We start from the raw sequence: 14300 nt of genomic DNA, 5'->3' as shown, positions 1-14300 counted from the left end.
CTTAGACTCCAATTTCTTTTTAACTGTGTCTGGGTTTTTGTGGGTCTTTTTTTTAATACTTTCCAGTTCAAAAGTTACTCTTTTTCCTAGTCTCTCTGGAAAAGATGTAATTCTGTTTCCTGCTAATGCTTAACCAGCTACCCCAAGCAATAGCTTACGTCTTTCATTCTTTTTGTGTTCAGACTTTTCACACGTAGATGGAAAAATCTCTCTGTTCATTACCAGGTGTGTTCTGTTTCTCTCTGCCTTTGTTTCTGGCTCCATCTCTCTCTGTCTCTTTTTGCCTCTGTCTCTGTCTCCCTGTTTCCACCTGTCCATCCATGTTTCTCTTTCTCTTGGTTACATAGATGAATACACTTGTGAAATACACAACCTCTTGTAAGATTTACAGTAGCAGTAAGACTTTTGTTCTTTACTAGTTGGTCTTGGAGTGTTCCACTTTTTCTGTCAGGTATTAATTATTGGAACAAAGTATAAATTTCTGAAATCATGCTTGAATTACATGCCCCAGGCAATTCAAAACATAAATTGATGGTATGTATGGGGGGGTGTGTGTGTTATTGTTAGTATCTGAAAATTTTAGGATTTCTGGGCTTATCCCCACTCTCTGTTAAACATGAGTTTAAGTATATGATACAGTCATAATACTTTCTGGTTCTCTGTCTTGCATTCTTATAGGAATTGAACAAGTACAGACAGATGTATTAATTCCTCTTCTCCCCCGCCCCTTCTCTTTGCCCATTTTCTTCTCCCCATTTATAATACATATCTTTGTTCTATGCTTTTTTGGTTTATGATTTCACCCAGGCATTTTTCTTCTATCTCAATTTTCATTTTCAAATCTTATTATGCTGGTCAGATCACTCTTAAACATGCTATATTTCCAGAGAGGATGCATTTTGCTTCATAGGAAATTATTCTGTAATCTTAAATCAGCACTTCTAAAAATCTAGACCAGCTTATTGCCTTGGATATAAACCTGATGGCTCTTTATAAAGAGTCATCCAGCATAACTGAACATTAATTGTTGGTGACAAATTTGGGCTTGGAAAACTAAATCCCAGGTGTAACACCATCTAGGTAACTAACTGGCTTCTTTCCTATTCCCCCTCGGCTTCCCTCTCTCTCGTCCCCCACCCCATGCTTTCATGTTTATATTCAAAAAATTGAATTAATAAGAAGAAAACAACCTCACTCAATGCTACCCAACTAGGATCCCCTGGACAGTGGATATGGAGTGGAGTCCAGCCTGCATAAGTTGTAACTGTTTATTTTTTGTGAAATAATTGATATTTTATTAATACATAGAATGCATATGTGTATCAAAACTTGTTATGTAAAAATACTCTCCTCCTAATTAGTAATGTCATGTTTTCAAAGAACAATTTCAATGGATTCAGCATGATTCAAGGATTTTTTTTTTTTTTTTTTTTGGGTATTTCTTCTATTTCGGTTCCAGAAACTGTATAATTTTTGATTGTTGTCTTCAACAATTATCTTGAAAAATGATTTTGTAGAGAAAAGCACTAAAAATGCATTTACATCAGAAATATAACTATATAAAACAGGAGAATAAAATACACAGAAAAAAAGCCCAGAAGTGTATGTAACACATTAATGATAAATGTCTCACTGATGATGCTATCAAATTTCCCCCTTCTTTCTCCTACTTTTCTGTATTTCCATCTTTTCTTTGCTGAACACATTTGAAACATAAAATTCATTATTTTACAATTCATTATTTTACACCTAATTTTACAATTAAAATTAGGGAGGAAAAACTTTCCCCCCCCCCCCACCACACACACAGAAAAGGTAGGTATGATTGTACTACCTATATTTAGAATTTGGAAATACGCTTGCATTTTAAGAAACCAAATGTTAACTGATACACACAATTTCTAAAAAAGCAATGTTTCATGATTTTAGATGATTAGGAAATTTGGAAGAAATAGAAAAATGACATTCCAGCTAATTTCTGAGGGTAATAAGTGCTAACACATGCTTTTCTAATTCATTTTATGTATGAATTTTCTATATTTGAATGATATCTGGCTGTTAAATTTAACATTATAGCAAATATATCTGCACTTTCTCATAAACTTTTTGTAGAGACATAATTACCGACTGCCTGGTGAGGCTTTTGCATGCCATGGTGTGGGCATAGCTGTTGTCCTGTGAGTATTTAGGTTGCTTTCATGTTTTATAAGGCAAAATCAATCCACATCATTTTTCTGTATCTTAAGTTTTTTTTTTTTAAACATTTATTTATGCGTACAAGATCTGGTATATAGGCCAGAGGTGCAGGGGGTGAGCGGATTCACCAGAGACAGAGTGGGGAGCAGATCAGATGGATCTACTGAAATACACTGCTGAGGGGAGCAGCAGGCGAGACAGGAGAGGTCTGCTGTGCCATGTGGGTAGTTCCCTGGCCAAGGATCGAACTCATGCTGCAGTGGCTGCTGATAGCTTCATAGTGTTGAGACTTAACCCCTTGTACTACCAGGAAGACCCCTTAAGTTTGTTTGTTTGTTTGTTTGTTTTTTTTAAGTTTTTCTTCCTTTCTCTTCTCTCTCCCTTCCCCATGCCTTCTGTGCTCCTGCTCTCTTATATTCAAGATTATTTTCTTAGACTGCTTTCTGAGAAGTGGCACTGTTAAGTCAAAGGGAACTAACTCTTTTAAACACTCCTACCTCACACTGGTGTTTTTCTAAAAGTGTTTGAAAATTTCCATTCTGACCAGCCACACATAGGGGTGATCTGGAAACAAAAACTGTTCATTTAGACATTTTTTTGTTAGCATGTGATATAGTATTGAGGACATCTTGTCACAGTCTATAATAGATGTGTTCTTTTATAAAAAAAAATGTTTTTTGGGGGACATTTACTAGTAGATAGCTTAACCTAACAACTATCGATTGATAAATAATGGTATCTCACCCTTTGGAGACATTTTTGGTAGCAAAAATCAGATTTTAACTTTAAGTTAAAGGTCAGCTTAGGGTATACATGCATGTTATGTACTGGGAGTATATTTAAGGTCAACATGGAAGCCCAAGATAAATTTTATATAGCTATACTCATACTTTAATTTCAAAATAAACATATAGTACTAGGTGCATGTTACTAGCAGATTTGGCTTAGTAATTCTGTGGGGAGACAGGTGAAAATTTGCCAACACAATGAGAAATGGGTCGTTTTTATTGCAACAAAAGTGAAAATCAGATGCATTTTTATATTCTATTTCCATGCTCTCAGACATTGCTCTACATCATGGCAGAAAATGGTACCCTCAGATTCTTCTCTTTTTCTATAAAGTAGGAAGTCAGCATTTAAGCTTGTTCTGCCATATACTTTGTAGGGGGCAGGAAGGCCATAGGGCAGGTGTTCTATGATTCCAGCGGACGGGGTAAAGGAGGAGAGAGTCCTTGAGCCCTCGGTGGCTTTTCAGGCTTTTATTGGGATTTACCAGGTACACGGTAGGCAGGTAGGTGTGCTGGGGGGCCAGGAGGCTGGCAGGCCTCCCAGCCCCCAGCAAGTCTTCACTCTATCTGGGCTCTCCGGCCTTCTCTCACATTCTGTCTGCTTCTCATGGTTTTGCTGCTACTTCTCTGCTTCATTCCATTCATTCTGCTGGCGTCCCCATGACACCGCCCTTATAAGCCCAGTCTGAGCCCAGGTGAATCCCTTCTAGCTCTGCCCACACCCTACTCCAGGTGCCGCCATCAGGCCTGCATTCAGGACCGCAAGGATCCATCATCTATCCTGATGGCGGGAGGGCAGAAAAGCCTGACGCTTGTTACCTTACCCTACATACTTCATGTAGATAGAGATGATTCTAACCATTGGATTTGGTTTAGAATTGATATTTCTCTGCATAGATGAGGCAGTTGAGATGAGATCATCTCACCCCCACCTCCACACACACACCCGCATTGCTTTATAAAAGGGGAAGATCTTACGTGATTTTTCAGGTCATAAAAAAGAGTAAATGATGGTGTCTAAATATGGTAGTCCCTCTGGCTGCAAATCCAGCACCTTTTTACTTTACCACAGAGACAAGCCAGCATTAATTCTTGAGAAATAGTCTACTCTAGTGTAGGGTAAATGCTTCTCAGGCTTCTCTGCCCTCCCGCCCTCAGCATTGATGATGCAGTCCTGAATGTATGCCTGATGGCGGGCACCTGGTAGGGTGTGGGCCTCTATAGGTGGGTTCACCTGGGCTGAGACAGCGCCTTGAAGGGCAGCATCACGGGGATGCCAGAAGGAAAACGAGCGAGAGAGTGGAACAGAAACACCGCGAGAGAAGGAGAATCAAAGAGAAGCAGAAGAAAGAGAACGAGACCATGAGAGAAGGCCAGAGAGTCCAGGAAGAGTGAAGAGTCGCCCAGGGCTGGGAGGCCTGCCAGCCTCCTGGCCACCCGGCACCCCTGCCTGCCACGCAGCTGGTAAAATTTCAACAAAGCCTGAAAAAGCCACCAAGGGCTCCAGGACTCTCCTGCACCCATCTGCATAGAATCATAGAATCCTGATCTGTGCCCGTCCTGCCGCTACATCTAGTAAGACTTTTTCAACAAAATCATTCAAGTCAAGAAAGTGAAGAGTTTGTGTTATATTTAAGATGAGCTTTGTGGTCAGGCGGATCTAAATCTGAATTTTACCACCAAGCAGCATGAAGACTTTGGGCAAATTAGCCCCCAAAAGCAAATGGTCCATGTATAAAATGAGCTCATGCATGTAAGTACTGTCAGCACGTAGTTTGTGCTCAATAAGTAATTTTTCTTTTATGTAGAATTCTTTATTTGGCTCAATAATTTATTAATTAAAAGAATAAGCTAAAACTAGATTACATAAATATTATTTGACAGAGAGTAATATTTTTATATTTTATATAATTCTTAAGGTGAGCACAATATTAAAAAAAATACTTAGTTCCTAGTTTTATTTTCTATTAAAATCTGAATGTATATAGTAAAATTTATATATCGCTTCTCGGCCTTTTGGCTAAGATCAAGTATAGTAAAATTTATACTGTAAAAATTAAGAGAAAATATTTGACCTAAAATTGTCTTTCAGTCTTTAAGTCAGTGTCTGATGAAGCAAATGATTTTTATGAGGACGTTTGGAGGCAGAAGCTTAGCCATTCTGTGCTGAGGGATCACAGCAAATGATGGAGATTGATGTTTTATTGAAGAAGGTGATACTAGTGCTATGTAGGAATTAATAAAACCTGGGAAAAAGGGGCGCCAACCATGGAAGGAGAAAACATTTCAAATATTTTCTGGGATTCAGACCTAATCAATACGAGCAGCAAATTACCTTCCATTTCTACATGAATGTGATGTTTAATGAGAGGAAAGTCGAGAGCTCAAGTACATTTAAAATCCAAGAGATTATAAACTTGAGACCTGAAGATCTTCATGCTCTCAGTCTTCTAGTCCATTATTATAGGTGATGAACTTTAACAAGAATTAAGCCAATTAGTTCTTCGGGTGCCAGTTTAAAAAGCTTTAGAGAATAGCAGATAACTGGGGAAGAATTTAGAAACCACTTTAATCAATTCTGAGATTATTCAAGATTGTACTTTTTTATTTCCTTATGCCACACTGGAAACACTTGTTTTTGCAAAACCTTTATTGTCTGTGACTGCTTCTTGCACTACCTAAGAAAGAATTTTTTTTTGCCTATAGCATTTAACCACTTTCTGTGGCAAAGGTCATAAAGTGATAAATTGAGAATCTAACTCCAATTGGACTAGAAACTAATGAAATGAATTTCTATCTCTGTCACCATAAATCTGCAGAGGTCTGGCCACTCTAAAATGACCACTTTCGGGCCTCCCCTGGTAGCACAGTGGTTGAGCGCTGGATTGCGAGGCTGCCCGCAGCCTCTGCAGTGTCGGTTCGATCCCCAGCTGCCGGCGAGGGTCCCACAAAAATAAATAAATAAAATGACTACTTTCCATGTCACATGTCAAACATGGGAGTCAGTATTTGGGCCTTGGTTTCATTGATAAAAAAATCAGGGTTGCAGGTTTTTTCCTCAAGTCTGCTTGTTTCCACAGGACGACATTTGGCTCTTCTATAGATTTCTCAAGGTGATCAGATGACAGTGTGAAACACAATAAAAAAAATTCTCTCAGTGAAAGTTTTATCACTTTCTACTGCAGTAGTTCCCATGGTATTTCTTTTTTGTCACACGTCAGTCAAAATGGAAAAAAAAAAATCACGTATGACTTATACACTAAAGGTTTGAAGTAGTTCTTAATTGTGCCTGAATTTAGATTCACCTGAAATGAAAACTTTACTAAAAAGTCACATTTCCCTTCTACATTCAGAATCATTCTGTTTTGAGTGGGACCAAGAATTGGACTTAAATAAGCAGCTCAGAAAGTCTTTTTATTTTAGATGACATTGTTTACAACATTGTATATAATTTAGGAGACTAGGATCATACCTCCTCAGATCACTAGGATTATGCCTCCTGAAGAAACTGAGGCAGTTATAGGTACAAAAAATTGTGAACTTCCTCAACCAGCAGAATTGTAGATTGAGACTGTGAAATAGTAATGAGACCTGGTGAAATAGGTGAAATAATTTTAGACATTACTTTTCATTAAATATTTGAGATTAGATTAATATTACAATTGATGAGAGAGGGCATTTCTCCTTAACTAACTTTAAGAAAAATTTCCAATTGGTTTTAGTTTTCCTTCACTTTGGATTGAGTAATACTTCCCCTTTCATTCCAAGTTGTCTTCTATTTCTGTGTTTTTTTGTTTTTCCTTTCATATTTCTTATACTTTCCCTCTTTCTTCATATACTTCCTTTCCTTTATCATTTAGGCAGTCTTTTTTTTAATCCACATTTGTCTTTGAATTTTTTTTTAAGATTTATTTTTTAAATTTTTGTACAGGGTGCAGGCCAGAGGTATGGGGGGATAAGAAGATTCACCAGAGACAGAGCAGGGAGCAGAACAGGTGGATCTACTGAAATACCCTGCTGAGGGGAGTAGCTGGCAAGACAGGAGAGGTCTGATGTGCTGTGTGGGTAGCTCCCTGGCCAGGATTGAACTCATGCTTCAGTGGCTGGTGATAGCTTGATAGCACTGAGACTTTAACCCCTGCACCACCAGGGAGGCCCTGTCTTTGAATTTATGCAACCACTTGACACTAACCAGCCAGAAACTGCCATTCATTCTGGAGACCATTTTGTGTTGATTGGGGTATGATTATAAAGGCTCCTCAGGAAACCTGACGTTGAGAGTGCTGTTAACTGTGTTCTCCAGAGTTGTAGTCATCAAGTGGAGTGAATGTAACTGTCGCGGCTTTCCTTTTATGTCCTTGAAGGTCAAGTTTAGGTCATCCCAACAGAATTCTCTTCTAGCTCCTGCTCTTCATGGCTGTGTGCCCTCCTCAGAGGCTGCTTTATTCTTGGCGGCTCCTGTGGGTGGTCCTGAGGTTTATTGGCATTTGAATTCCCATCCTTCTGTTCTTCAGTGTCCAGGCAGTAATTGTCATTTTTCATGGCCCTCTTTCATCAGCATCTTATTCTTCGGGTAAACATTTAAAAATCTTTTTGTGGCTAAGCCATCTTTGGCATGGATACTTCGGATTTGGAATTTTTAGCCAGATGGCAAGTCTTTCTCTGCCCTGGGCTTTTCAGTGTGAGTTTCTAAAATATGTAGTCAACATTGAGTTGTTAGTTGTTTTGATTTAATTTCTTTATTACAAACTGTGGAGTGTCCCCTTTATTATGTGGAATCCAGACCCAAGCTGTCCAAGGTGGAAAGTATTTGTGACAATTGCATGTGGTTCTAAAATCTTGAGCACACAAACTTGTCAGAAATTATCTCCCAGGAATTTTAATATGACCCCTGTCAGAATTATTTCCACAGGGGAAGAATACAACGGAAAATCCTTAACAGCCTTCATTTCATTGGTAAAAAGATGGCTGGAAAACGGAGGATTTCAATGAATAGGCAATATTTAGAGGATAAAATTTTTCACCAAGCAGCTGAATAGTCACGAATTTAAGATTTCATTTTGAGGTTAAAATACTAGTGGACCTGAACTGAACCTTTAAAGTTTAAAACTCTAAACTTTCAGAGTCAGAACAGTAGAGTGTTTCGGAGGTTACAGTCAGTTGCTTTTAACGAAAAGGTAAGAGTTTCAATGAATCATAGTTCATAAAGTACTTTGTGAATGCATAGCCTGATCTGCTACAAGATAAGGCCCTGCTCACTATTGTATATTTTGCCTATTTATTGTTTTTGATACATCTTCAGACACTAAGCCTCAGTGTTATAAGATGTGAATTACAGAGGGCTATAAAGTTACCCAGCTGTTCTGAGAAATGTTTCAAGTTTAGTGAGAATTGTTTCTTTAACCATGTAGAAAAAGTCGTCATCATACTAGGCTCCAGTCAAGCTCTTCTTTGTCTTGAGACAAGCTATTATTTTTATTGTTTGGTGAGTGGTGCTAGAGTTTAGGGTCTAAGAAATGCAATCAGAGCCACTTAACATATCCTGTTGTAACAGTTTTACTACAAAATTTTTGTTCTGTGAGTTGCTTCCCATCTTTCTCGCAAATTCCAATAGACAACATTTCCATCCATTTCCTTCTCATCTTGATCACATGTAGGCTGTAGCAATGATTGCTCTCAAACCTTAGAGAACAAAGAATCCACAGTGTCATTATTCCTACTCCCAAATTATAGGTTACCTCTCTTTTTTCTTATTTAGTACTTTTCTTCCCCCAAACTTCTTCCTCTAAATAAGCTCTATTTTGAGCCTCCCTAGAGCTTTCTCCTTGCTGTGATACCAACTGAAATTCCCCCATAGATTTCATGGATTCTGTTTTGTCATTAAAAACTCAACTCAGTGTCCTCCCTGGTGGAGTAGGGGTTAAGTCTTAGCAATAATACCCCTGCAGCTTGAGTTCGAACCCCAGCCAGGAAGCTAACCCACACATGGTGCAGCAGACCTCTCCTGTCTCGCCCGCTGCTCCCCTCATCAGTGTATTTCAGTAAGTCTGCCTGTTCTGCTCCCCACTCTGTCTCCGGTGAATCCTCTCACCCACTTACTTCTGGCTTGCACCCCAGTTCTTCTATGGAAAAATAAATAGATAAATAAATAAATAAGCTCGGTTTTCCTGAATACATTTTTAGCCTGAATTTCAACAGAAGCTATATATGAATGAAGAGAAAATATATAGTGTTACCTATTAGTAAACAGAGTCCCCTACATCTAAATTTTATTTAATAATTTTAGACATTTAATAAATTTAGACACAATACATTTCTTTAGCATTTGTATTTTTGATTTTTAAACACAGAGGTCATGTAAAAAGTAGATTAATTGAATTAGAAACCCCTTAGAGGAAACTAAAAAACCAAATATGGTCATCAAAGAAACCATAAAACTGCAAGGGGCAAAGACTATATAGAGGTCAAGAGAAATGGAACATGGGTCAATGGAGAGAAAATTCCCTAAAGAATCGTATTTCAGACAACTGCAGTTTGAATAAGTCTACTTCTGAGTACAAGCTTAAAGTTAACCTCTAATTACTGTTTCACACAAGATCCAGTATTGGGGATATCACAGCAAAGAATAGTAATCACAACAATCCTTGCCTCTATTTTGTAGAACTTAGAATTTTAAGAACCTTTCTGTCTATTAATCTTGTGACTTTAAGTCTTACACAAATTCTCAGGACCATACTATGCAGGTATTGCCACATTCCTTAAAAGGGGATTCTCTTTGTTTTCTTATTTTACAAATAGGGAAACAGAGGCAGCATGGACTGAAATGTTGCTGAAGGGAGAATCCTGTGAAATCAGTGCTTCCCTTGCTGACACCTTCTGGAAACCCTGGACCTCCAGACTCCTTGCCTTGCTGAGGTGTGCCTTGCAGGTTAGATTGATTTTAATGAAAACAATTTGGCCAGATGTTCCAGTGTGTCTTTCGCTAGAATCAGTGCATCCGTGGGGAATTTGTAATAATTTGTACTAAGACAATTGCCCAAATGGTTATGACTGTATGGCTTTCCTGACCCCTGAGAAGGGATTATACATAGAGGGGTCTTTGCCAAAAATAGAATGAAGCTGAGAGACGCTGCAGAGGAATGTGGTGTTGAAACAAAAGGACCTTCAGTCCTCTCGCTGCTTTCCAACTTTTAATGGCTTTTCAGTGGCTCCCAGACAGCTGCGAGAGGCCCCCTAGCTTTACTGTATGGGCGTGATGTGTGTGAATGGACCCCCTGTAATTCTGTGTGTGAAGCGTGTGTTTACTCCATGCCCATCCCAGGCTGCCCAGCTTTTCTGTAATGTTGAAGATGTTAGTTTGGCATTTTGGTAACTTTCGGAAGGCGTGTCGATAGAGTTTACACTTTTCTGGACCCTCCTAGAGCTCAATTATATACCAAATATTCTTTCTTACTAAGGGACATAAGCCATAATGTAACCAGAATTTGGTATCTTGACAATGCTTCAAAGTGGCATGATGGTTTAAGAGGTGGAATAAAAGCTATAAACTCTCAAGCAATAATTGAAAAGCACTTGGCTGGTCTTTTTCTTCTTCCTCAGTAGATTAAGTTGCATGTTTTATAAACATCTAACATTTTAGACCTTTTGGGTTGATCTTTGTCATTTCAAAATAAACTAAATAACTAAGTAAATTCTTAAACATTATCAGTTTTTACCCCAATCTTTTAGTTTTCCATAATTATAGTCATTCAATAGCATTTTAGGGGATTTGTAAAACATAATGTAAATAAGCAGAAAAAAGTCAGCCATACCCTCCAGTCTGCCTCCCACGACCAAACATTTTAACATGTGGTATATAGTTCACACAATTCGTTTTGTATGTGTGTGCATTTATGGTTGATACTATGATACACTTTGTGTATGTATTTTCTTATATTTGCATTACCTTTTTCTTCAATAAGATTAAAAAAAAAACCTCTGTAAATAACTTCTCTGGTGGCAGCATAATAGTCATAATTGAGTTCTTTTAGTGTAAACCCTGTTTAAAATGGAAAATGAGGTATGCGTTGTTAACCTGTCTTTACTGATTTATCTTTTTAATTTTGTTATATTTATTTTCATATATTGTTAATTTTGGAACAGTACTTGATTTCTCCCCTCAGGTCTAGTTGAAGTTCTCCCACCACCACAGCACCCGTGACCCATCACGGCAGTCCCTTATCTACTTCCCTTCCCTATTTTGGCCCCTCTCCCTCCCCTGTGTAGGCCTCAGCTTGGGTCAGCTTGCGAGTTTTATCTTTCTCCTGATCTTTTGTTTGGTTTCTCTATATTTCACATATAAGTGATATTATCCAATATTTATCTTTTCCCTTCTGACTTATTTCACTTAGTTTCATTTCTTCCAGCTCTATCTGTGTTGCCCAAGAGTGTATCATTTTTGATCACTGAGTAGTACACACACAGGAATACTAGTCTGTAGTAGTAGTAGCAGCAGTAGTAGTAGTAGTAGTAGCAGTAGTAGTAGTAGTAGTAGTAGTAGTAGTAGTAGTAGTAGTAGTGTGTACGCACGTGTGTGCACCTCAGCTTCTCCATTCATCTGTTTGGGTGCATTTAGGTTGTCTTCAGTTTTGGCTACTGTAAATAATGCTGCAATAAACACAGGAGCACAGGTTTCTATCTAGATTAGTTAACTTATCTTAAAGCAATATAGCATAATAGCTGTGTTACAGATCCCAAAGGGACTTTGTCTAGCTTGTACCACTTAATCCCACATTCATTTTGAAAGAGCCAATGGGTTTCCAGCGTGAGCAGGACACTCACTGTGGATCATATCCCAGAAGAGGTGTGGCAAGTACCCTTGAACCTCACCCCATCTGAGAACAGCAGAAGTCCTGGTTTTATGGGATTAATTATCAGGGCCTGCTAGTGTTAGCATGCAGACTGGGGGGTGCTCAGGGTCCCCCACACTTGCATGCTCTAAAGTAACCCAGCCATCCATGCACACAAAGATAAAGTGTGGTCTTAGTGTGAAATTATATTAATAGGGTTGGTGGGCATAGAGGAGAATAAAAGATAGTGTTTTGCAATAAATACCAAAAGTGCCCCATCCCCTCATAGGTAAATGCCCGTGGGTAAATGCCCAGACAAATGGGGCTGTTCTGAGGTTGGGCCACTGAGGTTCAAAAGCTTGTAGCGAGTCTAAGTCCTCTAGCAGGGAACCCTAGGAAGGGCATTGTGAAGCAAGTCCTAGAAAGCTGGGGTGAAAGGAGCACAATCAAAGGACAAATCAAGGTCACAGCTGCCATTGTCAGACTCCCCACGTGTCTGTCACCCATGTCCCTTGCAAATGTCTCTACATGTCTCTCCCCCACGAGTCTCCTCAAGTCCCTGGTGCGAGTCCAAAGTCAAGAAGCAGGCCCATCCTTCTTCTCCACTTGTATTCCCTGAGCCCACCTGCCTCCCGTGTTCTGTAGCTTAACCTGATACATCAGCACCCAGTCTCATTAGCGCTGTCTCCATCGGGGTGTGAGTTTGAACAGGTGTCTAGCTCCATGTTTTGCTGTCAGCTTTCAGCTGGTTGTGGAGCCATTGCCTGAAGCCAGGAGGCCTCTGTGGGACAGAGGATCTGTTTCTCATTGGTGATTGGCTGAACTCCTATTAGCCTGGGGACTCAGACACAGCATGGCCAGATCTAGGTCCAGGGGTCCTGTGGTAACAATACTGTGCAGGTTCTTCTACAGCTCTGGATGTCAGCTCTCCAGCCTGCAAAGGGGCAGAATGTTATACCCACTTCATTGCACTTTCTGAGAATTCACTGATAATGCATTGTGTCCTAGAGAGGCACATGTTTCCAAGGTACAAAGAGCGGATTTGATTTTTCTCCATTCCTGTTCCCAACTGGTCTAGGCCAAATCTTTCAGTCTCTAACTTTTGAGGCAGTTTTATTACTTTCTGGTCATTTTCAGTTACTGAAATATCAGTATAGTTCAGTTCAAAACCACGAACGATATACATTTCCATGAATCTAGTCTGGGAGCTCGGAGCAAAGATTAGGTCAAAGAACACAAGTCATCAATTCATTTTTCTCACCTTGGTGTTAGAACAGTCCTCCTGGGGTGTCTCTGGCTCAGACAGGGTGACTACCAATTGAAGACCTCGTGACAGTAATTCAAACATTTGCTTTCTTGGTGGGTACTGGCGCTCACTTGACTCCTCTTCACTCTCCCACTGTAGAGCTTCCAGAGTTGACCTTTCATCCTGCCCTTTAGTCCACATCCAATTTCTGGGTCTATGACCTTTTGTGTATCGTACAAACCCTCTGGCAATCAATTTCCCCCTGAATTCCTTATCTGTAACATTTGAGTAAGAAAGGCCAGAGGGTTGATGTAAGTTCTAAATGATGCTTGGAAGTCCAAGAAATGTCCATAACTTCCTTCTTCCACCTCCTTGTTCATTCTGCAAAAAGGCAAGTAGCCAAAGTTTTGCCTTTTCTTTTATTTTCCTCTCCTCCCCTCTCCCCACTGTTTCTTCCATCACCCTCATTTTCTCCCTTTCCTTCCCTCCTCCTGCCTCTCCTTTAATCTTCCTTTTTCTGTCCTCATTATTTCTCTGCTGTAGGGGAGTAGATATAGAATGGAATTTAGAGGTGGGGTTCACAAAATGAGTGGGGGATATTGGGAGGAGAGTGAGCACCATTTTATCCTCACAATCAATCACCTACATGTGATGGGCCCAGATACAAATGTCTGGCTTGGAGCCAGGAGCTTTGGGGGTTTCCACTTTGTTGGGGTGTAATAATTGGAGATGTGCACAGAAAGAGGGCATTTGTTCCACTTAACCTGTAAGGATGTAGTTTCAAGACAAAAGAACAGAATGACACAGACTAAAAATTTATTTAAAGCAAGAAGAGTGCAAAATTCAAATGAATCAATTCATAGGTCATCTAATATAGTTTTCAAATAATTCGTGAATTTTTCAGTTTCCCTCATCAGTCCACAATCCAGACTACTTTGTTCACTTTAATATTTATAATAGATATGTATGGAAGAAGTTTGAAAACAGTGAGAATTGAATCCCCAGTATCCCTAAAAGCACATTAAGACTTGTTTAAATGGCTTCAAAATCCATTTTTGATAGAAATAGCCAAGCTAAAAGTTTCTAAGTTGCCAGAATAACTGTATAGGCAATAAACTTTTAACATTGTTTCCCCGTAAGGGAAAAATATGCTGAGTGGATTTGTTGTAATTTCGTATTGAAAAATAGGGAAGCTGTTGGGGAGCACACAAAGTGGGGAGGGGTGTGATAAATAAAGAGAAG

The 14300-nt window shown here is 39.3% G+C and overlaps 1 pseudogene; it reads left to right on the top strand.

The window, feature by feature from the left end:
- Positions 1 to 4984: 4984 nt before the first annotated feature.
- Positions 4985 to 5110, top strand: LOC119243887 (U2 spliceosomal RNA; annotated as a pseudogene).
- The last annotated feature ends 9190 nt before the right edge of the window (positions 5111 to 14300 follow it).

This window comes from Talpa occidentalis, unplaced genomic scaffold (genome assembly GCF_014898055.3).
Source record: "Talpa occidentalis isolate TD23 unplaced genomic scaffold, MPIMG_talOcc4v2.1 talOcc4.13, whole genome shotgun sequence".
Classification (NCBI taxonomy): Eukaryota; Metazoa; Chordata; class Mammalia; order Eulipotyphla; family Talpidae; genus Talpa; species Talpa occidentalis.
Note: the sequence above shows the minus strand (reverse complement) of the source record. Positions and strands in the feature narration are given on the sequence as shown.